The sequence below is a fragment of the Lemur catta genome, chromosome 5 (assembly GCF_020740605.2).
Source record: "Lemur catta isolate mLemCat1 chromosome 5, mLemCat1.pri, whole genome shotgun sequence".
Classification (NCBI taxonomy): domain Eukaryota; kingdom Metazoa; phylum Chordata; class Mammalia; order Primates; family Lemuridae; genus Lemur; species Lemur catta.
Window position 1 is genome coordinate 34521469 of NC_059132.1, and position 15969 is coordinate 34537437.

Consider the following 15969-nt stretch of genomic DNA (forward strand, 5'->3'; position numbering starts at 1 on the left):
CAGGAATGCAGATTTTAGTTCTCAAGAAGAGTGGGGGCAATTTTCAAGAGAAAACTTCTAAAACATTGTGCCCTTTCTCAGGCCCTTCCCTCTGTTGCACGTGGTTCTTTTAGTCCCCGACGTTGCTCCTGGTGACCATGCACGAGAAAATGCCCTCTCTCGAGGCATCTGTGGTTTCTGGGGCACTCAAGGCCCCAAGGTGGGGAAGGGTGGGGGACTAATGGTGGCCCTGCACTCTGGGGCTGCGTGCTATGTAAGTGGAGCAGGACCAGAGGAAGGCGTGCTGGCCGCAGTCACCACCCTGCAGAGCGGAGCCAGGGTCAGGGGTCAGGGGTCCTCACAGCAGGTGCAGCCGAGGTCCAGGACCTGAGCCCAAGTAAGCCGGCCCCGGAGCCCTCCCACGCACTGACTGGAGGACCCCGCCATGCCACCCAAGGGCCCCCTGAGCTCCCTCCCACATCAGAGGGCCCCACCTCCACAGACCTGGGGACAGTAGGTGGAGCCAGAGCAGAGCTGAAGGACAGTCAAGGGGCTTTTCCTGCTCCCCTTCAGGCTTTTCTCGACAAGACAGGGCAGGGGAGTCTGGAGCCCGGGCCAGGCCTGGCTGTGCTCCCTGGCTCATGTCTGGAGTACCCATGCCCTGGGTGCATCCCACCCTGGCCGTCCTAGAGGCCAGGGGTCCGCCCTGCCCCAGCTCTGCCCTGGTGCTGTTGCCTTGAGGCTTGGAACAGGCTGGCTAGTGCAGGGACTGGTGTATCTTAATAAAAACTCTTTTTCATTAAGATATTGATATAATTTATACTAAGAGAAATGGGCGGATCTCAAATGTGAAGTCTGATGACTTTTTACACGATTATACTCTGAAAACTCTCTGGACAAAACATGGACAGCCAGCATGGTGGCTCAGGCCTGTAATGCCCGCAATGCGGGGTCAGGGGTTCAACTGATACCAGTCAGAGCAACATAGTGAGACCCCATCTCTACAAAAAATAAAAAACATGGAATATTCCCAGCTTCCAGAAACTTCCCTGGGTCCCCTTCTCAGTCAATCCCTGCCCCCAGCCCTAGCCCCTGACAACACTGATCTGTTTCTTGTCCCTATAGCTTCACCTTTTCCGGAATGTCGTATAAATGGAATCACACCGTGTGGAGCATTCTGAACGTGGCTTTGTGATTCGTCCGTGGCGTTTTGTGTACAACAGCTGGTCCTTCGGATCCCACAGTATGGACAGACCTCCATTTGTCCACTGGTCCCCAGCTAAGGGACCTTTGGTCCTTTCCAGTTTGGGCAATCGTGATTGGAGCTTTGACAAACATTTGTGTACAGGTTTGTATGGACCTATGTTTTCATTTCACTGTAGCACATCGCTGTGGGATTGCTGGGTGGCTCAAGTCTACGTGGGACTTTTTTTTTAAAGAAACTGCTGAATGGTTTTCCAGAGTGGCTGCACCGTTTCCCTGCCCCGCCCGGCCCCCCGCACCAGTGCAGGAGGGTTCCTGGGGCTCCACGTCCTCACCGAGGCTTCGTGTTCAGTCTTCTTTATTTTAGCCATTCAAGTGGGAGTGGAGTTGTCTCAGGAGAGTGTTGGCAAAGGAAACAGCAAGTGCCCAGAGACACCCGCCCTCCCCGGGGAGTCCTAGTGCTTTCCCCGCCTTTCCTCATCCTGCTGCCCACAGTGAGGTGCAGGCGGGAGTCCTCCGCCCAGAGCCAGCCCACAGGAGACCCGAGGGGCACAGACGGCCCGCGCCACCAGCCCCAGGCTGAGCAGGCAGGAGATGCCCAGCCCTGAGGGGACAGGAGCTGGCACAGAGTCCCCACGTCAAAAGTGATGGGGCTGGGTTTCGGCCTGGTCCTCCCTGGTCGGCCACACAGCCTCCCTCCCAAATCAGGAACGTCTGGGAGAAGCACTGCAAGGTGGACGGGGAAGAGGGGAGAGAAGCCAGGTGCTGCGCTGGAAGCCGAGGGTGCAGGTGGCTGCGGCCTAGCAGGCAGGTGGGCCTCGTGGCTGGACCCCCTGAATGCACAGGGCACCTGGGGGCGCTGCTCTGCCTCTGAGCCCCCACGGCCCTGAGTTCTGGAAGACGGGGGAGTTGGTGACAGGACAGGCCCGCCTACCTGCCTTCAACAGATCTTCGTCGTGCTGTCTGCCGGGTCCTGCTCTGGCACAGGGGACACAGCCCCTAACCCGGTGTAGGTCACTGTCCGGTGGGAGGGATGGAGGATAACCCTGAGGAGCACTGGGAGAGTCAGGGAGGGTCTCTTTGAAGAGGGACATTTGAGCAGAGACCTGAGCGATAAGAAGGCAGCAGCCCGGGAGATCCGGGGAAGGCACCACAGGCGGAGGGAACAGCAAGGGCAAAGTCCTGACGTCCTGGCAGAGGGAACGTGCTCAGCGCACAAGCAACGGCCAGCAGGCCAGTGTCGTGGGAGCAGAGAGCACAGGGGAGCGTAGAAAGGGCCCACGTCGGAGATGGCTCGGGGCTCAGGGTGGCATGTTGGTTTGCTAGGCTTCGTAACAAAAGACCACAGACTTGGTGGCTCAGCAAGAGAAATGCATTTTCTCACAGTTCCAGAGCCTGGAAGTCCCAGACCAAAGTGTCAGGCGTGGTTTCCTCTGAGGCTTCTCTGCTTGGCTTGCAGACGGCCGCCGGACGGCTGCGTTCTCACACGTGCTCATGTCTGTGCCCTGGCTGTTCCTGCGCTTGCCCATGTCACCAGCTTTTAACTTAATTACCCCATAAGGCCCTATCTCCAGATACAGTCACCTTCTGAGTTATTGGGGTGTGTTGAACTGGGGTGACACAACTCAGCCATGGCAGATTGCTTCTGCTGAGGGCGGCGGGGCCTGGGTGGGCCCTGAGCCGGGAGGGACCAGGCCTGATTGCAGGTTAATAGGATCCCCCAGGGCTGCCAGGAGGAGGACAGGCCGCAGGGGTGAGGGTGGCCGCAGGGAGGTGAGAGGACGCTGCTGCAATGTCCAGGCAGCTGGGGCTGTGGCAGGGGAGGTGGGCGGTGGGGTGCGGGTGGGTGTGTGTGGGAGGTGGAGCCAGCAGGTTTCCAGAAGGATCAATTTTGGGGGGTGGGGGTGGCCTTGGAGGAGGAAGGGGAGTCGGGGGGATTGGGTTCGGGCCTGAGCCCCCGGCTGAGGGAGGTGCGAGCATCCCCGTCCAGCATCACTGCTTAGCCTCTAAGCGCCTACTGTGTGCAGCCCTGTCTCTGCGGGCGCGGAAGGCGAGGCCTGGAGGCCGGAGCCCAAGCGAGGGGTGCTGACTCAGACCTTCTGCTCCTCCGGCCCGGCCTCCTTCCTCCTGGCGGAGGATCCTGACCCCCACTTGCACAAACATCTCAGGGCTGTTTCCTCCTCGCCTGCCAGGAGCCCCAGCCCAGCCTGAGCAAACACTCGGGACTCCTGCTTCCGGCCCTGGCTCTGGAAAAAGCCCAGCCAGGGGCTGCCGAGGTCAACCGCGGAGCGAAGTGGGAAGGAGGAGGCACCCAGGTCCCTGCACGGGGTCAGCCCGGCCTGGCCTGGGCCTCCCGCTGCTTCTGGAGCCACAGCTCAGTGCCTCGGGCTTCAGTTCCTGCATCCGTGAAATGGGCCCAGCTACACCCTCCTGGGAGCTCTGTGGGGAGAGGGGACACCCCCATCTGGGCCTGGCATCAACAGGGGCTGACACTGTGCACAGGGCTGTGAGTGGCTTGGGGAGCAGGGGTCTCCGAGGTCCAGTAGGGACCCCAAGGCACCCCCTGAAGGCACCATAGTGCTGGGAGGGGCAGACCTTCCCTCCCCTTCTGTGGCCTTCCCAGTCCTCTTGCCACGTCCACTTCCATTGAGAGCCCTCCCCAGAGCCAACAGACCAGCTGTGGCCCTCACGGTGGCATCAGGCACGGTGCTGGGTGGTGCCAGGCCCCAGCATCACACCCCAGGTGTCCTTCGTGGACACTGGTCTCAGGTGGGGCTGTGTCAGGGCAAACCCTGGGCCCCAGGGAGCCAGCACAGGACCAGGCGGGAGGTGGGGGGCGCTGGCCGCCGACACCCAGGCACGGAGGGCAGGGGCTGCGCCAAGGAGCCTGGCTGCAGGGGAGGCACGGAGCACACAGCGCCCCAACCCCACCCTGACCAGGGGCCGGAGGGTTCTTTCTGGAAAGTCTGCTTGAGACTGTGGGGGCTGAAGTGTCCCTTGGGCTGTGGCTCCAGTCCTGTCCCATGATTCCAGAGCCTCCTGGTCTCCTGGTCGGAGATTAGGAACCAGGCCAGAGGTGGGGGCAGCAGTGGGCATTTCTAACAGTGGAAATGCATGGAAACGGTTGACGGTGAGCAGTGAGCTCCCCGTCCCTGGAGGTGTGCGCAGAGGTGGCTGGGTGTGCAGGGGCTGACCCTGCCTGCGTTTCCTCCTCATGAACTGCTCCTACAGCCCTGTGATCTGTGGCATGGGCCGGGCAAGCGCATGGGCTCTGGGGTCAGACAGCCCCAGGTTCAATCCCAGCTCTGCTGTGTCCCGGAGGACTGGTGGCCAAGCCCCTCGGTTTTGTGCACGGAGGGGGAGGCCTGCCCTGCCTCCTGGGCTGTCGAGGACGGAGGGGGAGGCCTGCCCTGCCTCCTGGGTTGTGGGGGACGGAGGGGGACGCCTGCCCTGCCTCCTGGGCTGTTGGGGACGGGAGAGGAGGCCTGCCCTGCCTCCTGGGCTGTCGGGGACGGAGGGGGAGGCCTGCCCTGCCTCCTGGGCTGTCGGGGACGGAGGGGGAGGCCTGCCCTGCCTCCTGGGCTGTCGGGGACGGAGGGGGAGGCCTGCCCTGCCTCCTGGGCTGTCGGGGACGGGAGAGGAGGCTGGGGAAGATCACCCACACGCACTGTACACGGGGCCACTGTCGGCGGGCAGCCCCACCGCAGCACCCCACATGGGGACTGTATTTGCCCACTGCTCTGCTGCCGGGGACAGGGCCCGCTTTCTCCACTGCCCACAGGGGTCTGGGCCTGTGTCCACCCTTCAGTCCCTGCAGTTGAAAGCTTTGCCAGATAAACCTCCCCAGCTGGAGTTGGATTTTGTTTTTATTTTTCAGACAGGATCTGGGAGTGAAGACAATGAAATTCATGTTATTTCTTTTCCTTTTGAGCACTTTGTCCTTGTCTGGGAGCCTGTGGGGCTGCACTCCCTCCTCACCCTCCCCATCCGGGCTGCAGGGGGGTGGCAGGAGAGGATGGGTGTGGGCAGGGGAGGTCAGGGAGGAGAGTGCTGGGAAGGTGAGGGGCCTGGAGGGGCAGTAGGGAAAGACTGGTGTGATGAGCTCCTCCAACTCTGGCCTCCCTTGGCAGCTCCTGTGCCTCTTTGAGATTAGGCATCACCTCCTCCAGGAAGTCTTCCCTGACCATCCCCCCACCCCCCAGCCAAAGCTAAACTGGTGTCAGCACCTTCCTGCTCTCAGGAAGCTGCCCTCCATCTCCCACTGCGGACTGTATTGGTCTGTGGCCGCCTCCTCTGCAGGAGCCTGCACCCAGCTCTGGGCCTAAAGATGGCCCTGGGTGGACACCAGCAGAGCTGAGCGTGGGAAGGGACACCAGTCGCTGCTCCCTGGTCCTCACTGTCTGCTGAGGGGGTCTCGATCTGGGCTGGGGTGTTGGGGGAATTGGGGAGAAAGGAGAGGAGACAGTCACACTCAGATGGGGCTGCCAGGGGCCGGGGTGGTAGCACAGGCACAGCGGGGGATGGGACGGTGCACAAGGGCTTGGACTGTCCTGGCTGTGTGACCTTGCACGGGGAGTTGGCGTCTGGAAGCCTCAGTTTCCTCTCTGTAAAATGGGGACGAGACCACCACTTGGAAGGTCCCAGCCCAAGGCCTAGGGGGTGCCCTTGTTTAGCAAGGGCAGGAGCTGGGGCTGGTGGCTGGGTGGTGAGGTCTCTTGGCTGGGCGGGTCCAGGGCATGGAGGTGGGAGCAGAGCCCCTGGCCCATGAATCCCATAAATCCTATCCCACCACTCAACTCTGGGTGCTCAAAATGGCGAGACCACCTGCCTTGCCTTCTCCCAGCATCCTCCCGGTGGGGGCTGAGGCTCAGGCAAATGGGAATGAGTTAGGGGCTGGGGGGTCTGAGGGGAGGACTCACACGGGCTGTAAACAGGCTGCGGCTGCAGCATCTCAGAGCCTGTTTGAGGCTCCTCCCTTAACCTCCCGGCCCCTCCCCAGTCACACTGGGCCCAGGCTTGGGTGGGCCCAAGGAGGTTCAGGTGCTCAGGGCTCAGTCCTGGGCTTCCTGTTCCCAAGCCCCATTGGTGGCCTTGAGGTCCAGTGAGGAGAGAGGGACTGGGATGGCGGGAGGGGGCAGAGAGGGGCACCTCCCGGATTAACCCCTGTGGTTTCTGTCTGGATCTGCCTAAGCACGTTGCACTGTGGACGGCAACTCACCGAACCTGGGCAGTAACCAGGGCGTTGCGTTCTGTCCCCGGCCTCCCCCACCCCACCTTGCATGCAAGGCACTAAGGCCAACGTGGTCAGGTGGCAGCCAAGGGCTCTCTGCTGTCGCAGCTGCACCTTTGGCCTCCGACTGCCTGTGCAAATCCTCCTCCGCCAACCCATCGCGCTCCCCCGACCCTGTTCATTTTTAACACAAACAATACATATCCTCTGAGCAAAACTCAGAAAATTAAGACACAAAGATGATAAAACTTCAAAACACCCCACCCAGGGGTCATGACCCGACAATGTGTCTGGGGGTCCAACCTGCCTGGTTCTGCCTCTCCTCAGTCCCGTGCCCTGGGCCTGTCCCCTCGGTGGCCAGGCCTCACAGTGCCCAGCCCAGCCCAGCTCCTGCAGGGGCAGGGCATTCCCAGCTCCGGCCCGAGGGGGAAGTGGGATGGGCATGGGGGTGGGATGACACAGGTCCAGTTGAGGAAGTGAAAGTGCTCGAGTCCTCCCACCTCTGACAGGGCTGCCCACAGCTGGCCTGTGCTGGCCTGGTCCGGATGGGCTCCCAGGGTGCTGCCAATCTTGGGGTCCCTGGAACCCTGGGCAGTGATGCAGTGGCTCCCGGAGACCACTCTGAGCTCTCAGCTCGGGAACCCCAGCTGGGGGCACCTTCCCAGCTGCAGAGCCCTGGCTTTGACCCAGCCTCACCAACGAAGCCTCTTGACTGAGGATAGGGAAGTCGAGGCCCTGTTGTCAGGTAGAGGCGAGCGGGGCCCAGAACCCTGGCCTGGCAGGTCCGTAGCCCCCTTCCCAGAACCTGCCCTAGGCTTCTTGGTGGCCGCCTCGGGAGCAGTTTTGGATCCCGAGTCCCCCGTACTCCCTGAGGCTCAGAAGCCAGAGAGAGCTCCACGGTCACACAGCGCTGGGTTCAAGCCCCGAGCTGTCCCTCCCTGACCACGTGCCTGGCGAGCCCTGGCCTCTCTTTGGCCGTCTGCAAAATGGAGCCAGTGAGACCCTGTGCTCACGTGCAGAGTGAAGGAGATAATTGCAGGCCCACCCCACGCAGGGGCCCAGGATGCGTTTCAACTGGGCGGTTGGTCCCCTAGCCTTTCCTGTCCCCCTGGGCGGGCCCCAGGTGCAGCCAGACAATGGGCCCGGGGGCCACATCTGTGATGACCTCACTGGCTTCCGCAGGTGCCCTGCAGGCTGCATGCTTTGCTGGGGAGGGGGTCTCCCCTCCTGTCGTCTTCCTCCAGGCCTCCTTCCTGCTGCCCTGGTGGTGGCCCGGCCCTTCCTGCAGGCGCTCAGGATCGCAGGCTAGGTGCCCAGCATCCGCTGGCCTGCTCACGCCATGACTCACTTCCTGTTTCTGGGAGCTGCAAATAGCTTCCCCTGGATGGTGGGGAAGGTGCTGGGGGGCTCCAGGCTGTGCCCCCACCGAGGTCCGCGCATAGCCCAAGCTTTTGTTCTGTTCTGCACCAGCCCGAGGACCCAGTCATTGCTCATTTACAGATGTAGGAGCCTCTACTGGAGTGTGGAGTGTGGCCCTGGGGTCCCTGCAGTTGACACACAGATGAGGACCCTGCCCCCGAGCCACATCGAATCACCACACAACTGCTGTGCAGAGAGCTTGTGAGGGCAGCTGAGCCACCAGTGCAGCGGGGCAGCATGCGCAACCCTGAAGGGATTGGGATGGATTGGGGAGCGCTAATGGGCAGAGGGGAAGCGTGCTGGAGGGTGAGGGTAGCACCGAGGGGACAGCAGTAGCCAAGGTGGCAGGGAATCTAGTTAGAGCACATGGGTGACCTGAAGCGGGTGGGGCAGGACTGGCCAGGGAGGCCATGGACTGAGGAAGGGGGACGGGGCTTTACCCAGGGAGCTTTTACAGGGTTTGAAGTTGTAGAAAAACAACACTAACAGATACGAAATTTGCAAATATCCCTCAGGAAAAGAGATTTTGGGAGAAGAAGGGAGGAGGGCAGCAGGGAGAAGGAGCAGGAGGAGCCACAAGTAGGGAGGGGTTGGAGCTCGGACCAGTCTTGGGGCTGGAGGAGACAGACTCATGGTGGGTGCTTGGGAGGTGACCTTTGGATGGAGGCAGGAAGGGACAAGGACTTCTGGCAGCACCTGCAGGACTGGCCTCAGGCAGCTGTGTGGGTGGTGAGCTGGGGCCATGGGGTATGTCCACCTTGGTTTAGGACACCTGAATTTGAGCCTTTGGCCCTGCCACTGACACCCCTTCCGTCCCATTAACGCTCAGGGAACACACTCCGGGGCAGGCTGCGGGGCACAGCACACTACCGACAAGTTAGGAAAGGTCAGGGGGGACACTGGGAGTCATAGGCCTGAGTCCCCTGCTGGCCTTGGCCTCAATGTGCTGCCACCACTGACGTCCTAGGACTTGCAGGTGCCAGGAAGGGTCCTTCTCCTCCCTGGCCGCCCTCACTGCTGCCTCGCTCACCCTCCTAAGGGCTCTCCCTGCCTCCGCCATCCCCTGCCCACTCCCCTGCCCAGCACCCTCCCCCACTGCCCCTCACTGAGGGCAAACACTCAAGTCCTCACAGTGGCCCGCAAGGCCCTGCGAGACCTGCCTGGTGACATCAGGGACACAGGTGCACCTCCAAAAGATCTAGCTCTTGAGGAGCCCCCTGGTTGGTAGAGAAGCTGGAGCAACAGAGAAATTGTCACCCCGTGTGGGCGCTTGGAGTTTGGGGCCCCATGGGAGTCCAGAGGAGGAGGTCCAGGATGGCGGCCTGGAAGGAGAGAGGCAAGAGCTGAGTCTTGGAGACATCCTGGAAACCTAACCAGGGAGAGAAGGCAGGAGGGAAGTTCAGGGGCATGGCGGGGCTTAATCTCTCGCTGAGTCACTAGGGGGTTCAGATGCTAGGCAGGGGTAGGGGAAGTCTGGGGGAAGTCACAGGGGAAGGGTGGTGGCTCATCCTGAGACACCAGCTGTGGTTCGGGGAGGCTGCTCTGGAGTAAGGAGGATGATGTCACCCCAAATTCCCTAAAGAAACAGTTTTAAGTTCCTCACCAGAGAGGACTGTTTGGTCAGGGGAATCCAGGCTGACTAACTGCTCGCAGGCTGGGCTGCCCACGGCCAGAAGCCAGACCACTCCAGGTCGAGACTGCACCATCCAAGGCCAGGCTGGACCCTCAAAGCAGACATCAGGCTGTTGAAGGTTGACCATAAAAATTGAGGTTTCACAAGGAAACTGTCCTTCAGCCCCAGGGGCAGCAGGACCAGGCAGAGCCCGTGACAGAGAAGGTTCTGGTGGCCTCCAAGGGCTGGAATCCCCAGGCTGAATCCCGCCGATGCCGCGTCCCCGGCAGCTGCAGGCTCCCAGCCCTGCTGCAGTGCGTGGCCCTCAGCCTGCGGCCCTGCAGACCTGTGAGCACACTCGGCCCCCACACGGACCTGGATCCCCGTCTGTGTGCACGCGACCCCGCCGTGTACCCCACACACACTGTGCACCGCTGCTCACCCGCACACCCCTCACACGTGTGCACAGATGCCCCTCCCGTGCCCACGCGCTCACACACGATGGGCTCTGCAGGCTGCTGCAGACCGGGCGGAGGCTCGTGGCCAGGGTGGGCCCCACGGGGCCCTGACGCCTCCCTCTTGGTGACTGGGAGCCAGGTCAGGGGCAGCAACAACCCTCACCCCCCACAATCCCTGGGCAGCTGTCCCTGAGAAGGCCCCTCCCCCTTCAGAGCCGTCAGGCCGGGTGGGGAGCCCCACGCGGTGGCTGCGGAGGAACCTGCACCAAGTGACCCCAGAGGCCCCTGTGGCCCAGAGGCCAGGCTGGGGGTTGGGACCCCTCAAAGTTAGCACCCTCCAACAGAGCTCTGGATCCTCCACCAGCCTGCCTCCAGCCTCAGGCAGAGGCCCCTGTGCTGTCCTCTGCTCCACCCACAAGGGCCTCCTTTCTGTCCCTCCAGGGCTCCCTGCGGCCACCCACCTCTGAGCCTTTGCCCTTGTGCCCCATGGGGACAGCTGTCTCTTCATCGTACCAATTGCTGTGCATCCTGCAGATCTCAGGCCGAGGAAGACGGGCTCCAATGTCTCGATGAGAAACTCTTCTGGAACCACCTGGCATCACCCCTCCACGGGATGTGTGGCCCTTTGTGGTTGGGTAATTCTTTGAGTTACCTGATTAAAGACTGTGGCCCCCTGCGGCAGGGCTGAGGACGCAGACCAAGCCTGTGGGCTCTCCATGGTATCCCCAGTGCCTGGCACATGGTAGGCGCTTGGTCAAGGGTCCTGGAAGGAAGGAAGGACAGACCCAGCGTTCTGCCTGCACGTGGAGGTGAGGTGAGGGGGCAGGACCTCAGAACTCTGCCAGGAGTCAGCACCGTGAGGGCCAGCGGGTCTCCCACGGAAAAGCAGGCAGAGCAAGCTGCTCCGCTGTGGCCTGCTCTTGCCAATGTGGCAGTCAGAACGGCCACAGCCTTGGCAGAGTCTGTCTGGCACTGACCAGGGAGAGGCCTCCAGCGGCCAACATGACCATCCTGCGTCTGCTAGGCAGCTGTGTCCTGGGGTGGTGCTGCCGCCATTCATCCATCCCCACATTTAGTGGTAGTGACCACGCGTCCTACCCTGGAAGATCTCCCAGTCCCCTGGGAAAGACATGGCCTCATACTGGCGGTGAGTAATTTCAGGGGAGGAGCTCTAAGGGGGTGGAAGAACACCTAATACTGCTTTAATGCTCAAGGAAGTCTTCTCCAAAGAAGGGCCATTTAGACTAGGCCTTGAAGGATGCCTAGGAGCTCACTAGGAAAGACTTTCCAGAGGAGGTGACATTTGGGCCAGGTCTTGAGGGATGCAAAAAGTTCCCCAACAAGGCAAGAGTGGAAACATCTTTGCTGGACACTGGGTTCTCTCTAGGGGCTCGTGTAGTCCATCAGGCCAGTAACACCAAGAACACCTGGGCCCTGCTTGTCCGTACCAGCCTCTCCTATCCACCCAGTCTGTGACTGAATGAAAGAGAGCCCCTCAGTTGCCCTGTCCTGGAGCAATGAGAATTGTCCCGGTTGGTGTGTGTGCTCAGCACATGGCAAGTGCTCAGCCAAGTGGGATCTCAGAATGGTGCAGTTAGTCCAATTTGGGGCCACACCTAGGGTAGGACATCTCTCCTTAGGGCCTCCTGCTTGCATATCCCCAGGGACAGGCACTCACTCCCTTGCGGGCAGCCCTTACCCCTTTCAGACCCAGTAGTGGTTTCAGAAGATGACTGACGCCTTGTCAGTCCCGCTGCATTGGCCGGGACTGAACCAAGTGGTCAGGTTTGGGAGGCTGGGAGAGGGAAGAGGCTCTCCTACACTTCAGCCCATACCTGCCCAGCCCAGCCCCAAGGCTCCAGGGACAGCTTTATTCTACCGAGGTCTCCCAGGAAGCATCAAACCTGAGAAAAAGTTCTCGTAAGTTTACTGGGGAATATAGGGGGCCAGGAGACATTATGGGGTGGGAATTGGTCTGATGTGGGGGGTGGGTGTGTGCCAGGCCAGGACTTAGAGAACCCGCTGGGCCCACTGGCATTGGGCCTGGGGCCATGGAGACTCAAGCTCATTAAGAATGAGGACTCTGGAATCCAGGCTCTACCACGTACCAGCTGGTGACCTTGGGCAAGTCACTTCAGTGCCTTCTGCCTGTTTCCCCACCTGTAAATGGATAGCACCTTTTTTGTAGGACTGTTGCAAGGTTTAAATACATTAATATATGCAAGGTACTTGGAACTGGGCCTAGACCACAGGAGGGCTGTAGAAGTGTATGCTATTGTTTTGAAGAGATAGGGTCTCACTATGTTGCCCAGGCTGGACTCGAATTCCTGGGCTCAAGCAATCCTCCCACTTCAGCCTCCCTAGTAGCTGTATTGCTGTTGTTTTGTTATCTGCAATGAAGCAAAAAAAGCTCACACGTTTGCTCTGCCAGGGTGAGGAGGCTGAGGTGTCCGCAGGAGCAGCTACTAAGCACCAGGCTGCAGGAGCCGCTGAGAACAGACCCAGCCCCTGCTGTGAGCAAAGACCCAACATTGGCCGGCACTGTTGGGGGCACATGCTGCATCCCGTGTTACAGAGAGGACGCAGGCCTGCGGGAGGGTGTCAGTCTGCACGGGCAGGAGGTGTGCTGATCTGAAGCCCTGGCAGGCAGGCGGGCGCGGGGCAGGGTATAGAAGGGGATGTGGAGGAAAACTGCCCTGTGCACATCTGAGGAAACACCAAAGCCAGCTCTGGGCCCCATCCAGCCCTGGGGCAGGGCAGGGGAAGCACCTCCCAAAGTCAGAGCCGGAGGAAGGGCAGGAGCAGCGACATCTTCTCCCGCCAATGATTTAATAATAAATGTCAGTGATAAGAGTATTAACCATGGGCCAGGTGCTAGCCAAATGTCCCCACAGCCTGCAGAGATAGTGACCCTCATTCCCGTATCACAGGTGTGGAAACTGAGGCCCAGAAAGGTAAAGGGACTTACTCTGGGTCACACAGGCAGCACAGGGCTGGCATCGGAACCCAGGCCCAGGACCACCGGATGACAACTTCACAGCTTTGACTTGGGTCCCACCTCCCCTCACTGGCCCCCAGCTCCAGTAGGGAACAGCCAGGCCTGGGTGAAAATCCCAGCTCCGCCCTGAGCAGCCTGGGGGCCCCAGGAGGCACTTCCCCTCCAGGCCTCAGTCTCCTCTGTCCATGGGCCTCACAGTCCCCGCCTTGTGAAGGTTAATGTTGGCCACTAGCTAACTGTGCGGGCTGCACAATCCCGGCTCGGGCCACGCTTCCCCAGGAAGCCCGCCCTGCTGGCTCCCATCTGCCTGGCTGGCTGGCGGCTCCTGGCCGTCCCCTCAGCCCTGCTGCCTCAGGTCACACTCACTGCCGTGTCCCCAGGGCAAGCAGTAGGTGCTCACTCAGTCATCTGACACAAGGCACATGGTCAGACAGGTTCACATCTAGGACAGAGCCTCACCTCTCTGAGCCTCAGTTTACTCATCCATCAAATGCTGCTGGGTGGCTTTTGTAAGGACCGGCCAGCAAACCTCTAGCGCACAGTAGGTACTCAACTCACACGATGCCCATCCTCATCAGCTCAGCACTTGCCCTGCCTCCCCATCTCTCCTGTCACTGGGGATGCCACACGCTGCTCCTCCTGTCTGCTCAGGGAGCGCCTGCCTGGGGTGGCTGCAGCGGCCGGGGAATGTGGGTGGGGGCCCCTGGGGCAGCCCTGCCCCTCTGTCACTGCTGCTGGACAGAGGCCTCAGTGTGGAGCTGCCCGGGGTCCCTTCTCGGGCCCAGAGCCATGACTGGACGTCTGAGAATGCCGCCCATTATCCCACTCACACAGCACAAAGGGGCCACGCAGCCGCTCGGCAGGGCAGGGCAGGCGCCCGCGATGAGTGCACAGGGACTTCGGGTCCCCTCCCTGGCCTGCCAGTCCCCTGACCACAGGGGGCAAGGACTTGCCGGGAGCGGGGAAAGGGCATCGCTGACACGCAGGAATGAGAACCATTTCCTCCAGCCACACAGGGACACAAAGAGGAGAGAAATGACCCAGGGGGCTGGACTCCCACAGGCGAGCGCAGGCCACCACTCCTGGCCCTGAAACCAGTCCCTGAAGGCGGTCCCTGGGGTGGCATCCAGAGGAGGTGGCAGTGGGAACACCCAGAGCCCAGAAGAAGGCCCCTAGAATGCAAAGGGGGACAGACCCCCTAGTTCTCCGTGACATGTGTAGTGGGGGCCCAGGCCCTGTGGGGAAACAGCAATAGAGAACCTGTCACTCCAGCACCAACTGTCTGTAATTTGAACACATTGGTGTGAGGGGTGCTGTGTCACCTGTCAGTGCTGCCACTGGAGGATCACCCCACCCCTCTTGGGCCACGCCAGTGGGATGTGGTGGCAGTGACAGGAGATCCAGTGTGGGGGAGTAAAGGGGACGGGGTTCACTTCAGCTGCCTATTTGCTGTGTGACCTCGGGCAGGCCCCTAGGCCTCTCTGAGCCTTGGCATCCGTGTATATGAGAAGAGGGGAGGGAATAACCACACAGGCCTCTGGAGACCCTTTGGAGAGTTAATTAAAGGAGGTGACCTGCATCAGAGCCCTTCATGGCGCTGGGCACGGAGGACACCTCCTCAGTGGCAGCCACTGGGAGGCTGACGCTCATTACCTCGGTGGTGGAGCTGTCCTGGGGGTGTGATGAGCGAGTCCAGGAGCCCACATGGCTCCTCTCAGGGACTCCAGGGGAGAGGAACGCCAGGTTCCAGAGCTTGGGAGTCAGCAGATACCACATTCATGACGCGCCCGGCACTGTGACACGTGGGTATGTCTCCACCCTCACAGCAGCCCCGTGAGATGGAGTATACACCCCTTTTCCAGACATGGAAACTGAGGCATAAAGGAGCAGTGGTGCCACTTGGTCACACAGAAGGACAGGGTCAGAGCCGGGTCTGGAACTCAGGTCTCGCTGCTCCAAAACCTGCCTCTCAGTGTTGCTCCCAGGGGAAATGAGACAGGTCAAGCCCAAGAGCTGCAGTGACAGCTCCTGGCACTAACCAGGCCGTGGCTGGGCTGCTGAGCTGTTTCCAGCACCTTCCCTGCAATAAGGCAGTGCTCAAGGAGTCAGCGGTCAGCAGCATTTCCTGCAGGGCAAACGTTCTCAGAGGCCAGGCCCGGGGGTGGGAGGGCAGGAGCCCCTTCCTCCCGGAGCAGCCCTGGCCCCACTGTTGTTTTTTCCAATTGAAGAAGAAAAACATTTCCTCCTCCTCCTCCCAGTTCTGCCGGGGCAGGCAGAGCCCCGAGACCCACCCTCCCTGGGCCAGCCTAGCCACTGACCACTGGGCGCTCCCGCCAAGGACCTGCCCCTGCCTGGAAATTTGGGAAACGCTCGACATTTCCCAACTTTCCCAAATTCCAGGCATTTTTATGCCACCTGGATTATGCCCTACCTCACATTTGCCTTTAACGTACATTTTAAAGCCGTCATTAAGTGCACTGACCACGGGAGCTTTACACCATCGTTGTGCTGGAAAACCAGTCCCACTTGCCAAACCCGAAAGTAACTGCAAACAGAAAGGAAACAAGCTGTCCCTAAATTCTAGAATGCTGATGCCAACAGCTGTGAGCTTGAGACCTTCTCTCTATTAAGAAGGGACAATGACAAACATTACAGAGTCATTAAGGACATGTTAACCCCAAACCCAGACCTTTTCCATGATGAAATCGGAAGACGTGAAGGAACATGGACAGGGCGGGACTCCACTGAGATCGGGGTCCCAACGCTCCAGGGCTGGCTGGCTGATCCCACCCAACCCCGCTCCTTGCTGTCGCCTGTCTCCTCTTGCTTCCCTCCAAAATCCCTTCTGGGAGAACACCCCATGGCATCGTGGCAAGGCCGGGAGCTGTGGGTTTGTTCGTTCCTTCGTTCATTTATTCTACCCCTAGTTGTCAGCATCTCCCCACCCAGCCAGGGGTGTATGGCAGCTGCCACTGTGACCCACCTGGCCCAATGGCCTCCCAGCTAATGGGTAGAGGGGAGAAAGTGCAGGATCTGGAGAAAGACCTGGTTTCGAATCCTCAACTTGCTA